At 34.7% G+C, this 22,978-nt stretch overlaps 1 pseudogene; it reads right to left on the reverse strand.

Annotated features, from left to right (window-relative positions):
* Positions 1-5,830: 5,830 nt before the first annotated feature.
* LOC114042133 lies at positions 5,831-6,757 on the reverse strand (annotated as a pseudogene).
* Between the last annotated feature and the right edge of the window lie 16,221 nt (positions 6,758-22,978).

Consider the following 22,978-nt stretch of genomic DNA (forward strand, 5'->3'; position numbering starts at 1 on the left):
TTATACATGCGTCATCTTTAAGGGAGGAAGATGAATATCTAGTGTTCAAATGTGGGAATGGAAGAGATTCAGGAACTGAAATGGGCTTATATGCAGCCCCCAAGACAACCAATTGTTCCTGTCACCACTATTTCTGAGCCATCTAGCTTAGCCTAAGCACAAAGATTTACAGTAAGAGGGGGAAACCTGCCACCTCAAGGCCACCTGTGGCCCTCTAGGTCAAGCGGGCCCTTTGATTGAATCCTTGTGAAGTTTTGGTTCAGTCAAAGGGCCACACTTCAGGACCTAGAGGGCTCCATGTGGCCTTGAGGCCACATATTCCCTACCGCTGACTTAAAGAATCTGGCACATGGTAGGCATTTCCTGAATCCCAAAAAAGGGAAGAGATGAGTAGAATTCAGCCACCTACATATTTCTATGAGTAAGGGTTGGGTGCTTTTTGTTGAGAAGAACCTGTTGGGGGCATCTAGGTGGCACAGTGGATAAAGCATGGGCCCTGAAGTCAGGAGAACCTGTGTTCAAATCTGGCCTCAGACCAAACACTTGACACTTACTAGCTATGCGATCCTGGGCAAGTCACTTAACCCCAAATGCCTAAAAAAAAAAAAAAAAAGGAGAGAGAGAGAAGAACAAGTTGATGATTCTAAGAGTTGCCTGGGCAGGAATTTTGTGTCCCAATTGTGCTCTAATTTTGTTCTCATGAGACTGGGAAACAATGGAACTGACATTATACTAAAGCCCTTAAAGTGAATTGACATGAGTCTTTCTCAAGGAAACCAGCAACACTCCCTCAAATAGAAATGACAGAAACAGCAAGGTAGAGCTTCAATAGATGTTGAGAATAAAAATTAAAATCAAGGGCACCAGAGGACCATCAGTGGACCCACCTGCAGAGATAGAGTGACTCAATGACAGCCAAGGGCATATGAGGCAAAATAGTAATCACAAGGGAGTTCATAGACTATGCCAAAGATGTAGAAGAGGAAACAACTAGGAGGGAAACACAATTAGTTGCTTAGAGAAGAATTTAGAGAACCTTGAAGGAGAAATCTATCCAGGATACAAGGAAAGTTATACAGAAATTACCTTAAAGCATTCATTTTCTGGAAATTTACTATCTGAAAAATTCCTCTACTGATATGGAGTGGCTGAGAATACTTTCATTGCTTGACTTCTCCTGGCTAATTAATTATCTAGTATATCTCAATTAAATACTTTTCTGTTTAATCGGTGCTTCTTGTCTCATCGTTTGGTAAATTATATACTACAAGTCATGTATCATCTTATAATTATTTATTTGCTGTTTCTCACCTAGTATTTTGGTAAATTATGTGCTATATTGGGCTCAAGTTATATTTTTGTCTTTACATTGAATCTATATCTTTACATTGAATGGTAATATTTGGAAATTCCAGTGTGAATAAAGCATCTACAATGTAAAAGAAAAATGGTCAGATGAATATGGATCACTTTAGAAACTAGTACTTTGAATTTGTTTACCCAATTAATATTTAAGATCACTAACAATGTATTTTACTAATAATTATTATTTTTTTTTGAGTTAAAAGTTATTTTCTTTTTTCTCTCCCACTCTGCTACTACTAAAGAAAAAAAAAACCTGTAAAGTCAAGCAATAAAAATTTCTTCATTTTCCATGACCCAAATTGTGTTTCTTATTCTGTCTATTTAGATTGCCTACTCTTTGTTGGGTGGTGGATAGCATTCTTCATCATCAGTCCCTGAAATCATGGCTGGTCATTGCATTCATCAGAGTTCTTAATTCTTTGAAAGTTGGTTTTTTACAATGTTGTTATTTTAGAAATTATTCTACTCATTCCGCATCACCTCATTCAAATCTTCTGCAACTTCTTTGAAACCATACCTTTTGTCATTTTTTTATGGCACCAGGGTGTTTCATTACATTCATATGTCACAATTTCTTCAGCCATTTTTTTGGTTGATGTTTACTGCCTTAGTTCTAATCTCTTTACCACCACCAAAAGTACTGCTATGAATAGTTTTAAACATATAAATTCTTTTTCTCTTTTTTTATCTTTTTGAGGGATATGTTTAATACTGGAATGATTGGGTCAAAATTCACGCAGTTTAGTGACTTTGGAGGCATAGTTACAAATTGTTTTCCAGAATGGCTGAACCAATGCATAGCTCCACCAACAGTATACTAATGTGCTTATTTTCCCACAGCTATTCCTTTTCTTTATTTCTAATTTAATGATAGTAATCACTGTGCTACTCATAAAGTACAAAAATTATTGCCCTTAAGGCAAAAGTTTACATTAAGGAGAAAATAAATGCATAGATAAATGTAATACAATGTAGAACGCAATGGGCAAAGAGAAAAAATCCAGATAAAAGGTTTTGAAGAAAAATTAGGAGTAATACTAGATTTCAGACTATATTACAAATAATATTACTAAGTAAATTAGGAGACCATTGAAAAATATACCTGTTAGATATATGGACAAGGGAAGAGTTTATGACTAAACAAGTGATAGAGAGGATCATGGGAAGTATAATGGATAATTTTGGTTAAGTGAAATTTAAAAGTTTTTGTACAAATAAAACCAATGCAGCAAAAATTAGAAGGAAACCAGGAAAGTGGGAAAGATTTATAAAAATTTTCTCTGATAAGGGACTCATTTCTCAAATATATTAGAAATTGAGCCAAAATGATAAAAACAAGAGTCATTCCCTAATCAACAAGTGGTCAAATGATATGAAGAACCAGTTTTCAGGAAAAGAAATCAAACTTATTAAAGTCACATTTAAAAAATGCTCTAAATGCCTACTGATTAGAGAAATGCAACGTAAAACGACTCTGAAATACTACCTCACACTTATCAGATTGGCTAAAGTGACCTGAAAGGAAAGACACAAATTCTGGTGGATATATGGAAAAATTGGGATACTAATGCATTGCTGGTGGAGTTTTGAAATAGTCCAACTATTCTAGAGAACAATTTGAAATTATGTCTCCCCCAAACTATAAAATTATGCTTACCCTTTGACCCAGCAATACCACTACTAGTTCTACATCACAAAGAGATCAAAGAAAAGGAAAAAGGATTTATATATACAAAAAATTTATAACAGCTCTTAGTGGTGGTAAAGATTTGGAAATTGAGGGAATGTCCATCAACTGGGGAATGACAGGACAATTTGTGGTATATCATTATGTCAGAATACTAATTTACTAAAAGAAGTAAAAAGCATGGTGGTTTCAGAAAAACTTGGAATGACTTATATGAACAGATGCAAAGGCAAGTGAGCAGAACCAAGAGAACATTGTACACAATAATAGAGATATTGTATGGATGCAGCCCATGCTTGGTTCCAGTCAACCTCCTGTTTGGGACCCCTTTGAGGCAGCCACAGCTCCACTTCCCTTTCTTGCAGGAAGCAGTTTCAGAAGCCAAGAACTTTGCCCCTTACCCCAAAAGAATTTGGGTCCCATTTGTTTGAGAGGGGAATGATAAGGATGGGATATAGACCCCAAAAAGGAAAAACCCTGGACTTTCCCTGGTGGCCAAATCTCTGGCATTTGCCTGAGGCTATAATGCCATCAACTGGTCTTTCACTGAGACTACACCCAATCTCCCAATTCTGTTACCCTTAACCTAGTTTAGCCCTCCATTGTCTTAACTCCCTAAGGCCCCAGGCCACTTCCCACCCTTAATCCTATCTAGGTTCCATCCTGCCTTGGCCACCCAGGAGTTCTATTACCTCATAGACTACTTGAGCACTCCTAGATCCCTCCCATAGTCTTTCTGTGTATAAAATCCATCTTGTCTCCATTAAAATGTTTAGATTCTTATAATCTAGCCAATAGTTCACTAACATTCAGACTCCTTAAGAGTCTACCCAATATGACAGATTTTCTAATAAACTTGTCTTTGTCTGGGAACAAAAAAAATATAAGAAATGTCAACTGTGAAACACTTAGCTACTCTGATAAAGACAATAATCTAAAATAGAGATGGGGATCCTGTGGCCTTGAGGCCACATGTGGCCTTCTAGGTCCTTGGGTGTGACCTTTGGACTAAGTTCAAGTTTTACATAACAAATCTTTTTATTAGACGGATTTGCTCTGTGAAGTTTGGATTGTCAAAGGGCCACACTAAGGACCTAGAGGGCTACATGTGGCCTCAAGGCTGCAGGTTCCCCACCCCTGATCTAAAAAAATTCCAAAGTATCCATGGTAAAAAGTGCTATCCAACTACGGAGAGAACTGATGAGCTCTGAGTATAAATTGAGGCAAATTTTATTTTACTTTATTTTTTGTGCATAAGTAGGTTCTCTTTTTTAACATGGCTAATAAGATAATATGTTTTGCATGACATCACTTGTATAATTTACATCAAATTGTTTGCCTTCTCAAGTAGGGAGAAAGAGAGAAAGAAAGGCAGAGGATTTTAAAAATGAATGGGAAACATGTTTGCATATAAATCAGAAAAATTTAAGGAAACTAATTTTTTAAAAATCGAGGGGTCAGAGATAATGCTTTCAGTTGAAGGGGATCAGTGAAGATGTTAAGGAGACAATGGCTTCTGAGTTTAGCCTGAGTTAACACAGGAAAGAGGAATTTAGAAAACTAGAAATGATGAGGAATTGAATTTCAGGCATTTAGAACTATCTGTATAAATTTACAGAAATAGAGTAACCATAGACTTAGAGATGAAAGACATCATAGCATCATTAATTTATACCTGGAAAAACCTCAGAGATCATCTAGTCCAAGATTCTGATTTTATTGCTGAGAAAACTGAGATTCAGGAAGATGAAGGGATTTGCTCAAAGTCACACAAGTATTAAGTAGAAGAACTAGGATTTGAATTTCTATATATTGACTCCAAATCCAGTACGTTTGCCCAGCTACTCATAAAATGTAAAGATAATAGCTAATATTGGTATATCTCTTTTAGATTTAAAAAACACTTTATATACGTATTATCTCACAATCTTCACAATGATGCTTTGAGAAAGGCAATATTATTAACTCCACATGAGATATAAGCATACTGAAGTTGACAGAAGTTGAATGAATTGTCTGGGGTCACATAGCTAACAGATATCTGAGGTAGGATTCAAACTCAGGCTTTCCTGACTCCAAGTCCAATGGTCTATCCATTTGCCTTTAGACAAAACAAGCAGCATAGATTGGATGGTAAATATAATGTGCATAAAGGAATAATGTAAAACATAGATAAAAACATGAGGTTTTAGATAATGAGAGTGGAAAGAGCCATAAGCTTGAAAGTAAAATATATTGTTTTCTCTTTTTCCATTTGTCATAAGGATCTTCTAAAACATTTTGGTAGGAAAATGGCATGGTGAAAACCTAGACTTTAGGAGAGCTATGTATGAGGAATAGATTTCATAGAAGAAGGGAACAAGACATTAGAGGAAAATAGAGTAATTAGCAATGTTCTAAATGATATGAATAAAGGGAACATGACCTGGGGTATATGATTTGAGTGAAGAGAAGGGAAATGGTGTGAGAGATATTGTGTAGTAAAGATCAACAGAATTTGGTTGGCAACTGATCCATTGGAACAAATGGTAAGAGGACAAAGATAACTAAGCTTATGGTGAGTGAGAGGGTGCTATGTGGCCCCAAACTAAAATATGAAGATTAAGATTAGAGCAGGGGTAAGATAAGGCACAAGTTGGTCACAGAGATCTGAGTGAAAATCATTCTATAAATCCAATAACTGAGTCATAGACCCTAAATTGCCTTTTACATCATATTTTAATACTGGAATCTCCAAGATAAAATTACAACCAAGTCATATGGACAAATTACAATTATTTATTTACTGAATGGAAACATTTTCTTGAGGGCTTTTTTGAAATCCTTGTTGCGTAGAGTGTAAATGAGGGGATTTAAAGTGGGGCTGATAGCGGTGTATAGGACAGCCACTACTTTTCCATTGTCCATGGAGGACCCAAAGCCTGGGAGAATGTATGTGTATATGACTGTGGTATAATATATAGTGACCACGATGAGATGGGAGGAACAGGTAGAGAAGGCTTTCTTCTTGCCCTCCGTGGTGCGTATCTTCAGGACGCTGGAAATGATGAAGCCATACGAAAACATTGTGAGCAAAAAATTAATCACCCCAAATTATGTATCTGCAATGACAATCACGGTATTGTTCAGGTATGTGGAGGTGCAGGAGAGCAGTAGTAAAGTAGGGATTTCACACAAAAAGTGCTCGATTTTATTTGGTCCACAAAAGGTTAACTGAATCATAAGGCCAGTGTGTACTGATGAAGTGATGACACTAACAGCCCACACACTACCAGCTAAGAGGATGCAAACCATTCTGCTCATCATGGTAGTGTAATGGAGGGGGTGACAGATGGCCACATACCTGTCATAAGCCATGGCTGTGAAGAGCAGCAGTTCAGCACCCACAAACCACGTAAGGAAGTACAACTGAGTCATGCACCCAACATAGGAGATGGATTTCTTGTCTGCAAGATTCTCCAGCAGTTTGGGCAGAACTGTGCTTGTGCAGCCAATATCTAAAATAACCAGGTTGGCAAGGAAAAAATACATGGGAGTATGGAGACCTGAATCTAGTCTTACGGCCACCACAATGAGAGCATTGCCTACCAGGGCCATGATGTAAAGGAAGAAGAAGATGCAGAAGAGGGCAAGCTGAAGTGGACGTGACTCAGAGAAACCCTGCAGGATAAACTCAGTTACCATTGTTTGATTGCTTACTGCCATTCATCCAAAAGATACTTCCCAGATCCACAGGTTGATGTCTTCCAAAGGAGAGGCTCCCTCATGTGGTAATAAATGAGTGAGTTAAACTTTAGCAGAAACAAAATGTAAATATTTACTTTAATATTTGAAAGCTATTTGGGGTAGAAATAGATAGGTTGGAGTCCATATATACAAAAATAGAGTTGTTATTAACTGGTGAAAATACATATTGAAAATAACAATATTAGCACCTGTCCCAATTAAGATTAATGTAAAATTCACTCCCTAACCAATACCTTCTACCTCTAAGTGATATCACTTCTTAAACATGTGCATCCTTTTCTTGAACCACTCTCTTCTGTTTCACACTATACCTTTTCCCCATTGTTTACCTTTGAATACATTTCCTCCTTGAAGACAAGGACCATATATTATTTATATTGCTTCTTCCTATTTAGTCTAATAAATATTTATTAAGTACCTACTATGTGCCAGGCACTGTGATAATCACTGGGAATACAGAGAAGAAAATGGCTGACATGAATAGCATAGAAAAAAGAGAAACAGCAACTAACCACTGGGCTTAGAATCTGAAGATCTAGTTCTGAGTTGCAGCTCTGACACTTGTAAGGTCTATGACCTTAAACAAATAAATGTGACCTCTTTGACTGTTGGTTTTTCATCTGTAAATAGCATATTATTAAATTTTATATCAGAGATCTAAATCTAGAAAGATTTAGGAAAAAAAAGGAAAGAACCTGTATGTACAAAATTATTTATAACAGCTCTTTTTGTGGTGGCTAAGCATTGGGATCATCAAAGGGATGCCCATCAATTGAGGAATGACAGAACAAGCTGTGGTATATGAATGTAATAGAATGTTATTGTGTTGTAAGAAATGACAAACAGAATGATTACAGAAAAACCTGAAAAGACTTACATGAACTGATGCATAGTAAAGTGAAAAGAACCAGGAGAATGTTGTATGCAGTAACAGAAAACTTGTTCAATGAAGAAATGTGAATGATTTACGTATTCTCAAAATTACAATGATCCAAGACAATACCAAAGGACTAATGATACCATACTATCTGCCTCCAGACAAAGAACTCATATTGCTTTATTGATGGTCAAAAGCATGATATTTTTCACATTCTTTCTTTTATTCAAATATTCTTGTACAAAATGACTAATATGGAAATGTTTTACATAATTGCACATCCGATTGCATACTGTCTCAGGGAGGGGAAAGAGGAGGAAAGAGTAGAATTTGAAATTCAAAATTTTAAATAAAGATATATAAAAGTTGGGGGAAAAAATCTCATGTCCTTTGATTCCGCACTGAGTGCTTTTTTCACGATTCTTCCTGTTTGTCTTGCAAAATCTGGCCTAATTTCTCATGAAAGTTATTGGTTATAAAGTATTAAAGAATATCTTAATAATAATGCCTTATTATTCATATAGTTTTAAAACAGGACCAAATTCCACAGTTAACAAAGTATTTTACTAAGTCTATATTAAGCAACTATTGTGATTCAAATATTCTGCTAGGCATTGAGAACACCCAGGAAGGAGTGGGTGCAAATATTGACCTTGGGACACATATGACTTCACCAATAAAGGGAACTCTCTGGTGGGAAAACTCCCTCCACCAAATAGTATGCACCTTACAGGCTGAGACAGTCCCCTTTGACAATGGGCATCTTATCATGGTACCATTGCAAGTTACCTTACTTTAGAGTAGTGGTGTTGAATTCAAATGGGCCATATATTGACTTAGAAAACCCCTAATTAACATTATTTATGTTGTAGCTTATTTGTATTTATTATTAAACATTTTCCAATTACATTTAATCTTCTTGGCACTCACTGTAGGAGCTTTGTAGGACCACTGGTGAGTTTGACACTTCTGCCTTAGAGTACTACATAAATCATAGTTATCACTCTTGAGCATTTAATTGAATATTCCTCTTAGCAGTTGTTTTGAATATGTTTTAGACTGCCCAGTCTTGTTCACTAAAACAAAACAAAACAAAACAAAAAGTCACACATTAAACCCATGAAACTTGCCATTTATTAATTTTGAACACCAAGCTGGATATGTCTCATTTCTCTGAGTAGTACTAGGGTCAGTCTGTGGGATCAAAAATATAAGTATGTAGGTATGACTCAAGCTGCAAAACATCCCCATGAAGTAGATAAGGAAGACTCCACTTCCTAGAATTTTTTGCTTTAATGTTAGAGAATATGATTCTTCTCTGCTCATTAACCTCAAAACCAGAGTCTATAAATCTAAACTTGCTATTCATCCAAGGTTCACCCAAACATCTTAGAGGAGTATAATGAGTACTGTCTACCACATGAACTTAGTGTTAAGAGAGAACTTCAAAGATCATGAGGTGCAACAAATCATATGGAGAGAGCTAGAACAAATCTCAAAGACCATTAAGTGCAGCAGTTGTGCAAACATTGTGGTCTCAGCATGCCTTTGCAGTCTTCAGAATCATTGTGGACCCCAAAAGAGTTTTTGTTTATGTGGATTAGAGCTACCAGTATTTACCTTATAGAAAATTTAAATGTCTCAATATTTATGAAAAGCAGTTTGGATCAGGGGGTGGAGCCAAGATGCCAAAATACAGGCAGCAACTCAGTAAAGCTCCAACAATATCTCCCTCTAAATAATATTAAATAATAATTCTAATTGAATTCTGAAGTGGCATAGCCAAGAAAAAGTCAAGTGAGACATTTTTCCAGCCCAACAACTTAGGAGGTTGTCAAGAGCAGTCTGAGACACCAGAAGAGTATTTTGTCTGAGCACAACACACAGGGAAGCAACAAAGGTAACAGGTTATGGAAGCGGCTGCAACAGGGGTAAAAGCAGGTTTGGGAACTCTCATCACAAAGACAATAAGAGGGTCAGACAATTGGTTAGGAAGAGATTACAGGGGAGCTTTGCTGGCAATAGGTGGAGGACTCTGTTGCATTGTCTCTACATATTTTGATGTCACACTTCTATGGTGAAGAGGACCATTAGCTTCAGGGGAGCAGGGGCCCTGGCCACAGCTCCAGGGTGGAGAAGAATGCTTTTAATTGTACATAAGGGGGTAAAGGCTCTGTATCTCAGCTACAAGGCAGAAAGAAACACTAGCACTTTTGACTGTAGGAGAGCAGGGAACATGGTTACAATTCTGGGTCCAAGAACAGCACTGCACTTGTGGCTGCACAGGAGCATGGTCCATTTCTAGTTAAATACCAGAGCATGAACCAGAAGAACAGTGACTATACCTCTGCTTGAATCAGACCAACCTGGAAGCACAATATCTTACAGAATTCCAGAACTAGCTCTGAAAACAGCAGTACATTAAAAAAAAAATAACTGAAACTTGGGAGAATGCCCTTTCCACCCAGGAACAGAGCCTAACTTTAACAGGAAACTCAAAGTCAAGATGTAGTCTGGAGAGTAAGCAAAGGATAAAAAAAGAACCTGACCGTTAAAAATCTACTATGGTGACAGAGAAGATCAAGACACAAACTCTGAAGAAGACAATGATATCAAAACAATTAAAAGCAAAGCTACAAAAAAAAAATTTGAATTGGAATTAAGCCCAATAAGAATGCCTAGGAGAGCTGAAAAACTTTTTAAAAATCAGACAAGAAAGGTAGAGAAAAAATTGGAGGAAAAAATGAGAGCTATATAAGAAAATTATGAAACAGAGAAAACAGCTTAGTTAAAAAAAGGTATTTAAGAAATCCTTAAAAAATAGAATTGGCCAAATGGAAAAAGAGGTATAAAAGCTCATTAAAGAAAATAATTCCAAAAAAAAAAATAGAATTGGGCAAGTGGAAGCTAATGACTCCATGAGATATCAAGAATCAATAAAGCAAATCAAAAGAATGAAAGAAAAAAGAAAATGTAAAATTCTTCATCAGAAAAACAACTGACCTGGAAAATAGATCAAAGAGAAATCATTTAAGAATTATTATACTAACTGAAAGCCATGATCGAAGAAAGAGCCTAGATATTATATTTCAAGAAATTATCATAGAAAACTACCCCAATATCATAAATCTAGGAGGTTGAAATAGATGTTGAAAAAAATCCACTGAGTGCCTCCTGAAAGAATTCCTAAAATGAATACTCCCAAGGATATTAGAGCCAAATTCCAGAGTTCCTAGGTCAGAGAGAATACTTTTAGCAGACAGAAGAATATTCAAATATGATGGAGCCATAGTCAGGATCACACAAGACTTACCAACTACCACTTTCAAGGAGTGGAGGGTTTGCAATATAATGTTCTAGAAGGCAAAAGACCAAGGATCACAACCAAGAATAAATTACCCAGGCAAACTAAGTATACTCCTCAAGGGGAAAAAATATATATTTAATTAAATAGAGGACTCTCAAGCATTCCTGATTAAAAAAGAGCAGAACTGAATAGAAAATTTCATTTTCAAATATTAGAATCAATAGAGAATGAAAAAGTAAACAGGAAAGAGAAAACATAAGGGGTTTAATAAGGTTAAACTGTTTGCATTGATATGTGTGAGGATGACACATTTAACTCCTTAGAACTTTATCATTATTAGGACAGTTAAAAAGAGTTTACATAGCCAGAGGACATGGATGTGAGTTAATTATGTTGGAATGGTCTCTAAAAATGAAGGTGTTAGAAAGAGGGTTACTCTTTGAGGAGGTGGGGGGGGTAGGTTGGAGAATTTTTCTCACATTAAAGTACAAGGAAGAGCTTTTACAGTAGAGCGGGAAATAGGGGATTAACATGCAATGCTGAACTTCTCTTTCATCAGACCTTATTCACAGAGGAATATATATACATACTCAGGTGTGTGTAAAAATGTATCTTATCCAGTGTGATCTTATTAGGATGATAAAAGGGAGGACAGATTAAGTGAGGCAATAGTTCAAAGCAAAATAGATTTTTGAGGAGAGAAATGATAGAGAGAGAAGAAGCAGCAGAAGAAAATAGGACAAAGGGAAATAGACACTAATCATAACTGAATGTCAGTGGGATGAGATCACCCATAAATTGGAAGTAAATAGTAAAATGGATTAGAAACCAGAATCCAAAAATATGTGGCTTACAAAAAGCACAGTTGAAGCAGACACTCACACAAAATATGCAGGGTGACCATAATCTAATTTGCTTCACAAAGGTTAGCAATCATGATCTCAGACAAACCAAAAGCAAAAATAGACCTAATTGAAAGCAGGGAAACTACATTTTACTAAAAAGTTATCATATTCAATGAAGTAATATCAATATTAAACATTTATGCACCAAATGGCATAACATCCAAATTCTTAAAGGAAAAGTTAAATGAGTTACAAGAAGAATTAAACAGTAAAAGTGTAATATTGGGGGTCCTAACTTTCCCCTCTCAGAATTAGATAAATTTAACCATAAAATAAATAAGAGAGACCTTAAGAATATGAATAGAATTTTACAAAAGTTAGATACGACAGACCTCTAGAGAAAATTAAACAGAAATAAAAAAAAACATTGTACCTTTTTCTAAGCCATTTGTGACACCTTCACAAAAATTGACCATATACTAGGGCATAAAACCCTCACAAAGACAGAAAAGAAGAAATATTAAATGAATCACATTCAGACAACAATAAATAAAAATTACATTTAACAACAGGCCATGGAAATATAGGTTACAAATTAATTAGGAACTAAATTATCAAATTCTAAGGAATAAGTAGGTCAAAGAACAAATCATAGAAACAATAAAAAAAATTTACATTAATGAGAATGACCATAAAACAACTTATCAAAAGTTATGGGATATATCCAAAGCAGTGCTTAATTGGAAATTATATATCTCTAAATGCTTATATCAATAAACTAGAGAAAGGGCAGGTCAAGAAGTGAACATGCATGAGTCAGCTAGGTGGTACATTGGACTGAGCATTGGTCCTGGAGTCACAAGGAACTGAGTTCAAATCCAGCCTCAGACACTTGACACTTACTAGCTGTGTTACCCTGAGCAAATCACTTCATCCCACTGCCTACTCAAAAAAAAAAAGAAAAGAAAAGAAAAATAATTGAGTATGCAATTAAAAAAAACTAGAAAAGAACAAATACTATTATCAATTAAATAAGAAAATGAAAACCCTGAAAAATCAAAGAAAAGATTAATGAAACTTAATTAGAAAACCATTAAACTAACAAATAAACCTAGAAGCTGGATTTGTGAGAAAATGAATAAAAATAAATGAACCATTAGTTAATTTTATTTAAAAAAAAAAGAAAACCAATTTACCAGTATCAAAAGTGAACAGGTTGAATGCACCACCAATGAAGATCAAATTAAAGCAAATTACTTTGCCCAATTATACATCAATAAATATAACAATCTAAATGAAATTGATGAATATTTTTAAAATATAAAATGTCCAGATTAGCAGAAGAGGAAATATAATTTTTAGGTAACCCTATCTTAGAAAAAGAAATTGAATAAGCCATAAATGAAACTCCAAATAAAAAATCCCCAGGACCACACAGATTCACATGTGATTTCCACCAAACTTCTAAAGAATTATTAACTTCAATACTATATTTTAGAAAACTATTTGGAAAAGTAGACAAAAAAAGATCTACTACCAAATTCCTTTTATGACACAAATATAATAGTGATATTTAAACCAGCAAGAAGAAAAACAAACTATAGACCAATTTCCCTCATAAATATTGATGCAACAAAATTAAGTAAAGTAATAGCTAAAGAGATTACAGCAATTTATCATGAAGATTATACACTATAATACCATGACCAGGTATGATTTACACCAGGAATGCAAGGCTGCTTTAATAGTTGGAAAACTATCATCATAATAACCACCTCAATAATAAATGATTATCTCAAAACATGCAGAAAAAGCTTTTGAAAAAATTCAACATTCATTGGCATTAAAAACACTAGGAAGCAGAAGGATAAATGGAGCTTCCCTTGACATGAAAAGTAGTATCTAGTAAAACCATCAGCAAGCATTATCTGTAATGAGAATAAGCAAGAAGCCTTCCCAATAAGATGAACAGTAAAGCAAAAAAGTCCTTTATCAAAACTATTGTTCAATAACATACTAGAAATGATAGGTATAGCAATAAAACAAGAAAATAATTGAATGAAAAAAATAAATGATGAGGTAACAGAACTATCACTCTTTATATATGACATGGTATACTTATACGTAGATGACGATATACTTACAGATTTAGAGAATCAATTAAAAAATAGTTGAAACAATTGACAACTTTAACATAGTTCCAGGATATAAAATAAATCCATAGCATTTTCATACATTACCAAAAAGTCCAATGGGAAGAGAAAGAAAGAGAAAATATATTTTTAAATACCTACAGACAATAAAAAATACATAGGGGTCTACCTGCCAAGACAGACCCAAAAACTATGTGAACACAATCACAAAATGCTTTTCAAATTAATAAGGTCAGATGTAAACAATTGGAGAGATATTAATTATGCATGGGTAGGAAGAACTAATATAATAAAAATTACAATTTTACCTAAGTTAATTCATGCATTCAGTGATATACCAATCAAATTACCCAAAAAATATTTTCTAGATCTAGAAAATAATTACAAAATTCATCTACAAGAACAAGATATCAAAAATAACAAGGAAATCAATGAAAAAAATGTGGAATAAGGTAAACTAGTAGTACCAAATTTCAAACTGTATTTCAAAGTGGTAATCATGTAAACAATCTGGTACCGGCTAAGGAATAGAGTGGTGGATCAATGGAATAGATTAGGTACACAATATCCAGTAGTTAATGACCTTAGAAATCCAGGGTTTGATAAATGTGAACTAAGCTTTGGGGACAAGAATTCACTATCTGACAAAAATCACAAGAAAAGCTGGAAAACAGTTTGGCAGAAATTAGGTAGAAAATAATATCTCTGTCTACTAAAACAAGGTCAATTTGAAGTTGAGGGGATACCTATCAATTGGAGAATGGCCAAATAAGTTGTGGTAATATGATTGTGATGGAAAACTGTTGTGTTATGAGATATGATGAGCAGGGTAAGCTAGGTGGCACAACTGATAGAGCACTGGCCCTGAAGGTGGGAGGACCTGAGTTCAAATCCAACCTTAGACCAACACTTGACACTAACTAGCTGTGTGACCCTGAGAAAGTCACTTAATACCAACTGCCTAAAAATGAAAAACAAACAAATTTAAAGGGGCGCCTAGGTAGCACAGTGGATAGAACTCTGTCCTTGGAGTCAGGAGGGCCTGAGTTCAAATTTGGTCTCAAACATTTAATACTCACTAGCTGTGTGGCGCTAGGCAAGTCACTTAACCTGAGTTGGCTCACTTAAAAAAAAAAAAAGATGTGATGAACAGGATAGTTTCGGAAAAACTTAAAAGGCATATACAAAATGATGCAGAGCGAAGTGAGCAGAACCAGGAGAAGGTCACACACAGTAACAATAATATTGTACAATAACTGTTAATGACAGCTGTTCTGAACAATAAAATGTTCCTACATAATTCCAAAGGACTTATGATGAAAAAAAATGCTGTCTGCCTCCAAAGAAATAATGCAAATTAAAGCATAATTTTTATTTTATTTTTTGCAATATGACTAATATTGAAATATGATTTGTATGATATCACATGTATAATTGATATCATATTTCTTGATTTCTCAATGGGTAAGGCAGGGGTGGAAAGGGGGACAGAATTAATTACTCAAAATAGTTGAAGTGAACATGAAAAATAGATAAACAACTAAATTTTTAAAATATTGAAAAATAAAAATAAAAAAAACATGCATCTTGTGGATCCAAAGAAAAATTGCTTCGGTCTTAGATTTTTCAGGGTCACCATGGTAGACCCACAGGAAAAAGTTCATTATGCATTGCCCAACCACTTTACTGCTGAAAAATGTCATAAATCCCTTTATAAAAGTACATTTGCCTCCTGTGTTCCATTCAACAAATCCCAGTACCCAAAGCATGTCCCCTTGCCAGGAATCTAGATAGATTTGGATTCAAATCACTTGAAAAGAGAGTCTTTTGTTTAGGAGTTTCTGAAACACAGAAAAGAAAAGAAAAGAAAAAGAAAAAACCAAGAGTGTCTTCCCTGGGACAGCATTAAAAGTAACTATTGAGATTAAGTCTTCAGAGAGATGTCATGCCCTATTGGCAAGGTTGAAGTACCAATGACTAGGGTTATTTTCAGTGAGACTTTGCAGAAATACCTTCCCTGAGCATCATTTTCAGCCCTATAGAATAGTTCAAATGCAAAATCTCAGCCTCTCCTATAGGCTTTCCTAAGTATCAAGTTAAGGCATGAAAGGGTTCTGAAAGGTGAAGCCTCAGCTAGGAATTGGAGGTGTGTGTGCATTGAGATGCTGCTAACATTTGCTTCCCTTGATCTGCCCTTCCCATAAAGCTGCAACAGCATTCTCTCCTAGGGACAATTTCTCTCCTGCCCAGATTCTTACTTCCCTCACACCAGGACCTTATCAGTCTCTGCCCTTCCTTCTCTGTAGGGTTACTTCATTAACATCTGCAGTTGCCTTATTTAATGTTCTTTTCCTTTATCCCAGGCAGAAAAATAACTAAAAAAAGATCCCACCTGTAAAGGAAAAATAACGATGTCACTTCAAATTAGATGTGAAGTCTACAGATATTTCCATAAAATCTACAAATTCTTCTATGTGTCCCATATTGAGGCTAATTACAAATATAAACCATACTCACTTGCTTCTCCTAAAAAGTTTCCAGTTCACCAGAAAAGATGCAACATGCATACCCACAAATGCCCACGACATAAAACCACACTATAAGAAATATTCAGGAGAAGAACAAATAATATGAAAATTACATGGAAGGAGAGAAAAATTATGCTTGAATTCACCTGAAAAAAACTTTATGAAGGAAAGGTAATGTGACCTGGAATATAAAACATGGAAAATATGACAGGAATGGAGAGGGCAATGAGTAGAGTGAAATGTATGAACACAGGCACACAGGTGGGAGAATTGAAGATATTTTCCAAGAAAATCAGCATTCTAATACAGCTGGTGAGATGTTTGAAGTGTCTAAACTACAAACCAAGGTACATATATTAAACAGCCTTCCAGTAATGACTTTGGATGTGCCTTCATTTAAGAAGGAATAGGAGGCTATCATGTCACTAGCAAAAGGAAAGAGATATGGACTATAATGGTCACATCAAATATATCCCAAAGTGAATATACCCATTCTGAAGGTCAAGGGGTCCAGACCCAGAATTCTTAGTGGGTTCATACTCTAGCCTCATCCTTATCACTGCTACTTGAGATGATCTGGATTGAAATATTTTGAAATGAGAATCTTTTGTTTAAGAATAAGATTCTGTTCTTTAACCTGAAGAAGCAGACCCTTACCCGAGACAACATGAAGAAGACCTGAGAGATGAGAGTAGTAAGTGAAAAGCACTAGTGCTCTGTGGGCACTAAAGCAGGGGTCTGCAAAGTACCTACATTTGTTGGCTACTTCTTTGAAATGTGACTTTACTGGAGGGAAAAAAAGGGTGTCACACTGGCAGTCATCATTGATGTTGTTATTTATTTTTAATTGGTTTTGTTATTCACAAGGTTGACTCTCTGCCTTGACTCTCTTATGACCCAGGTTAATGAGATCACCAGCTGGGATGTGGGCAGGTGTCTAAACAGTGATTCTAAACAATTACATCACCCATGGAAGAACCATAGATAATTAGATATAGGAAGAATCTTAGAGGTCACCTAGTTCAACTTCTTCATGCAATGGATGAAAAATTTGAGCTACAAAGACCTTGAATGATTTACCCAAAGCCACACAACTAGGAGACAGAAACTTAAAGAATGAAGGTGAATAAAGAGAGGTCCATAATTCTATGACAATCAACAAGTAAAAATTAAATTTCCAAAAATGTTGATGATCCACTGATATATCTAATGATTTATCATTAGCCACCAATAGGAATATAGTATTTAATCAATGAAGATTAAAGTTTAAAAGAAGCGTTCATTATCATCCATTCCCAAACCATATATTTTGGACATGAGCATGCTAACATTCACAGAGGAAAAAGTGACTTGCTGAAGGTAATACTGCCAGTTAGGGGACTGACCCAGCACTTCAACTCCAATATTCTGATTCAGAGTCCAATACTGAATATACAGTAACGTTTTTCTTTTTTGTTCAATTAACAAACATTTATTTTCCTATCCCTCATTCCTTTCCATTAAAAAAAAAGAAAAATAAACCACATATAATAAATACGCATAAGCAAGTAAAACGAATTCTGCATCTTCAATCCATCACCTCTGTATCAGGATGTAGAATATGCTAGTGACTTACTCGAGTTTTTGTTATCTATTGCAAATGAATGAATTCCATAGAACCTCATAGTACCAAGGTGCTCACCTGAGAATTTTTTTTCCAGTTTGAAAGATCCAAGACTCTGGATTCTGACACTGACCTGCTAGTATTAGGGGAAAAGAGGTAAACAAAATACTTCAGTCAATTCTAAAACAATGTTCAGTGAGAACATAATAACTATATGAATTCTTATAATACCACCTTCAGAGTAATCTGCTAAGGAGCAAACAATGAGCTAGCCTTTAAAGAGAAAGATAGCACAAGACCTGAAGGAGATATACTAAGAGGTGCCACTTGAGACTTTCTGAAGGGTATTTTTGTGGGAAGGATGCCAAAGGAGCAAGTAAGTGCCAGCTCTGGTACAGTGAAGACTTTAGAGATATGGAATTTATTTCCAGTTCAGGACTCCAAGGAAAAATTCATAGAGACAGGGAGATTTGGTAGGAAGAACTCTGGCCCTACAAGCAGAGCACCTGGCTTCAAATACTTCCTGGCCAAATTACTCGGGACAAATCACAGCCTTTCTGGGCCTCAGTTTCCTCATCTGTAAAATGAAGGGATTAGACTAGACATCCCCTAAAGTCACTTCTATTTCTATATCTATGACCCTGTGTTCCTAGTTTTATAGAATAGGGAAAGATCTCAGAGACTATTGAATGCAACTGCTTCCTTTTACAAACAAGGAAACTGAGGCTCAGAGAAAGGACATGATCTGACCAAGGTCATCCACTAAATTAGTACCAAAAAGAGTTCTTAGAAGAACTTAAAAAGGAATTCAAAAATAAAATGAGAGAGATTGATGAAAAATTAAGAAAAAAAATAAAAGCAATCCAAAAAAAATTTATGAAAAGAAAGCAAACAATTTGGAAAAAGAGATACAAAACCTTAAGGAAGAAAATAACTCCTTGAAAACTAGGATTGGGCAAGACAAATCAAAAGATATTATAAGACAACAAGAAATAATAAAGCTAGAAAAATAGAAGAGAATCTGAAATATCTCATTAGAAAAAAACAACTGATCTGGAGAAAAGATCAAGGAGATAAAATAAAAGAATTGTTGGACTGCCTGGAAGTTATGATTTTAAGAAGAATCATGTTACAATATATTAAGGAAAATTGCCCTGAAGTTCTAAAACAAGAGGGAAAATTAGAAATAGAAAAAAAATCATCCATTTACCACCTGACAGAGATTGCAGGAGGAAAACACAGGAATGTCATGCCAAGTTACCCAGGTTAAGGAAAGAAGGTTGCAAGCAACAAGAAAAAAAAAACAATTTAAATTCCACAGAGATATAACCAGGATTTCACAAGACCTAGCAGCTTCTACACTAAAAGACCATGGGTCTTGGAACATTATATTTCAAAGAACAAAAAAGCTGGGTTGCAAACAAGAGTAACTTACTCAGAAAAATTGAGTATAATCGTGAATGAGGGGAAAAAATGAACATTCAATGAACTGAAAGGCATCAGGTATTTGTGACAAAAAAGCCAGAACCCAGTAGAAAATTCAATATTAAAGATTCACAAAAAATAAAACAAATTATCAAAACTATCTGGTACTAAGAAAAAGAAACGTAGATGATTGGAACAGAGTTGACATACAATTTACAGCAGCAAAAAAGTATAGCAACTTTGTATTCAACAAGTGTAAAGACTTAGTATTCATTATTTGGTAAAAAAAAAAAGGCTAGGAAAACTGGAAAGCAGTCTGGCAGAAATTGGGTATAGAACAATATGTTACATCATTTACTAAGATAAGATCAAAATGGACACATGCCCTAGATATAAAGAGAGATATTATAAGACAATTTGAAGAATATGAAATATGTTATCAATCAGACTTATGGATAGGCAAACAATTTACAAAGAAAGAATAGATAGCAGGTGAAATGTAAAATGGACTATTTTGATTGTGTTAATTTTTGTTTGTAAATAATATTTTATTTTTTCCAATCACATGTAAAGACAATTTTCAACATTCATTTTTATAAGATTTTGAGTTCCATATTTTACTCCCTTCAGCTCTTCCCTTTCCCCTTCCCAAGATGGCAAGCAACCTGATAAAAGTTATACATGTAAAATCATGTAAAACATAATTCCACATTAGCCATTGGTGAAAGAAGAAACAGAAAAAAGGAAGAAAAATATGAAAAAAGTAAAAATAACATGCTTCCATCTGCATTCAGATTCCATAAGTTCTTTCTCCGGATGTGGATAGCATTTTTGATCATAAGTCTTCTGGAATTGTCTTGGATCATTGTACAGCTGAAAAAAGCTAAGTCTATCAATGTTGGTCATTGCACAATATTATTGTTACTGTGTACAATGTTCTCTTGCTTCTGCTCACTCCACATAGTATCAGTTCATGTAAGTTTTCCAGGTTTTTCTGAAATCCACCTGCTCACCATTTCTTATACCACAATAGTATTCCATTATGTTCATATACTACATCTAGTCCAGCCATTCCCCAATTAATAGGCATCCCCTCAATTTACAATTCTATGCCACCACAAAAAAAAAGCTATTATAAATATTTTTGTATATGTAAGTCCATTTCCACTTTTTATCATCTCTTTGAGATATAAACCTAGTAGAGGTATTCCTGATTCAAAGAGTATATACAGTTTGCTTGCTCTTTGGGCATAGTTCAAAATTAGTTTCCAGTATAGTTAGATCATTTCACAACTCCACCAACAATGCATTAGTGTCCCAATTTTCCCAAAATTTCTCCAACATTCATCATTTTCCTTGTATGTCATATTAGCTAATATGATATATGTAAGGTAGTACCTCAGAATTGTTTTAATTTGCATTCCTATTTCACATGACAACAGATAGCTTTGATTTCTTCATCTGAAAAATGCCTATTCATATCTTTTGACAATTTGGAGATTGAGGAATGACTTGAAAAGTGAAAATTGTTCATTAAAATTGATTAAATTCATTTAACATTAATTAAAATTTAAAGTTGTTTCCCAGTTTTCTGCTTTCCTTCTAATCTTGGTTGCATTCATTTTGTTTATGCAAAACCTTTTGAATTTAATACAATTAAAATTATATATTTTGTATTTTTAATGTTCTCTGTCTCTTGTCTGGTCATAAATTCTTCCCTTCTGCATAGATCTGACAGGTAAGTTATTCTTTGTTCCCCTAATTTGCTTATGGTATCATCTTTCATGGCTAAATCATGTATCCATTTTGACCTTATCTTGGTATACCAGGTGAGAGGTTGTTCTGTACCTATTTTATGCCATGCCATTGTCCAGTTTTTCTAGCAGTTTTTATCAAATAGTGAGTTCTTATCCCAGAAGCTGGAGTCTTTGGATTCATCAAACAGTAGATTACTATAATTATTTACTACTGTGCCTTATATACCTCACCTATTTCACTGATCTACCACTCTATATCTTAGCCAGTACCAAATAGTTTTGTTGATTGACACACCATATACTATAGTTTTAGATCTGATATAGCTAGGACACGTTCTTTGCATATTTTTCATATTAATTCCCTGATATTCTTGAACCTTTGTTCTTCCAGATGAATTTTGTTCAATCTAATTTAGGTGGTTTCATTGGCATGAAACTGAATAAGTAAATTAATTTAGATAGAATTGTCATTTTTATTTGTGTGAAAGTGTTTTGTAATTGTGCTCATATAGTTCCTGGGTTTGTCTTGGCAGGTAAACTCTCAAATATTTTACATGGTCTACAGCACCTTTAAATGGAATTTCTCTTTCTATCTCTCACTGCTGGGCTTTGTTGGTAATCAACAGAAATTATTATCATTTATGTAGATGTATTTTATATCCTGTACATTTGCTGAAGTCGTTAATTTTTTCAGGTAGTTGTTTAGTTGATTCTCTTTGATTCTCTTAAGTATACCATATCATCTGCAAAGAGTGATAATTTTCTTTCCTTGCTGTCTATTCTAATTGCTTCCATTTCTTTTTTTTACCTTATTGGTAAAGTTAACATTTGTAGTATAATATTGAATAATATTGGTAGTAATGGGCATCTTTGTTTCAGCCCTCATCTTCTTTGGAGGGCTTCTAGCTTATCCCCATGATAAGCATGATAACATGTTTATAATATTAAGGAAAGCTCCATTTATTCCTGTGGTCTCTAGTGTTCTTAATAGTAATTGGTGCTGTATTTTGTCAAAAGCTTTTTCTCCATCTATTGAGATAGGCATATGTTTTCTGTTAGTTTTGTGATAATAATGCTGGTAGTTTTCCTAGCATTGAAACACCTCCCAAATGAGGAAATTACCTTTACCAATACAGGTCAGCAACTTCATTGCAAAATAAAGAGTTTCTGTCTTAGGACATGCAAAGGTGAATTGACTTTATTCAAGGACACACGGATAATATGTCTCAGAGCAAGACTTGAACCCTGGTCTTCCTAGCCTTGAGGTGTACACTCTCACTTTCTTGACAATGCACAATCAATTTTTGGAGATGAATTTAGAGATCGTTGAAGAATAAATCTTCTACCACGGACGCAAGGAAGGTTGTAGAGATATGTAAATTCAACTTTACTTACATTGAAGCATAAATTTTTTGGAAATTTGCTATCTGGAAAATTCCTCTACTAATATGGAGTGGCTGAAATAATTTTGTTTCTTGACTTTACGTGACTAATTACTTTGCTAGTATATTTCAATTAAATATTTTTTATTTAATTGGTGTTTCTTGCCTGGTCTTTTGGTAAATTATGAACTACAAGTCATATATTATGTTATAATTATTCATTTGCTGTTTCTTACCTGGTCTTTTAGTAAATTATGTACTAGATTGGTCTCAAGTTATATTTTCGTCTTTATATTGAATCT

Source organism: Vombatus ursinus, unplaced genomic scaffold (genome assembly GCF_900497805.2).
Source record: "Vombatus ursinus unplaced genomic scaffold, bare-nosed wombat genome assembly UNPS02014264.1, whole genome shotgun sequence".
Taxonomy (NCBI): domain Eukaryota; kingdom Metazoa; phylum Chordata; class Mammalia; order Diprotodontia; family Vombatidae; genus Vombatus; species Vombatus ursinus.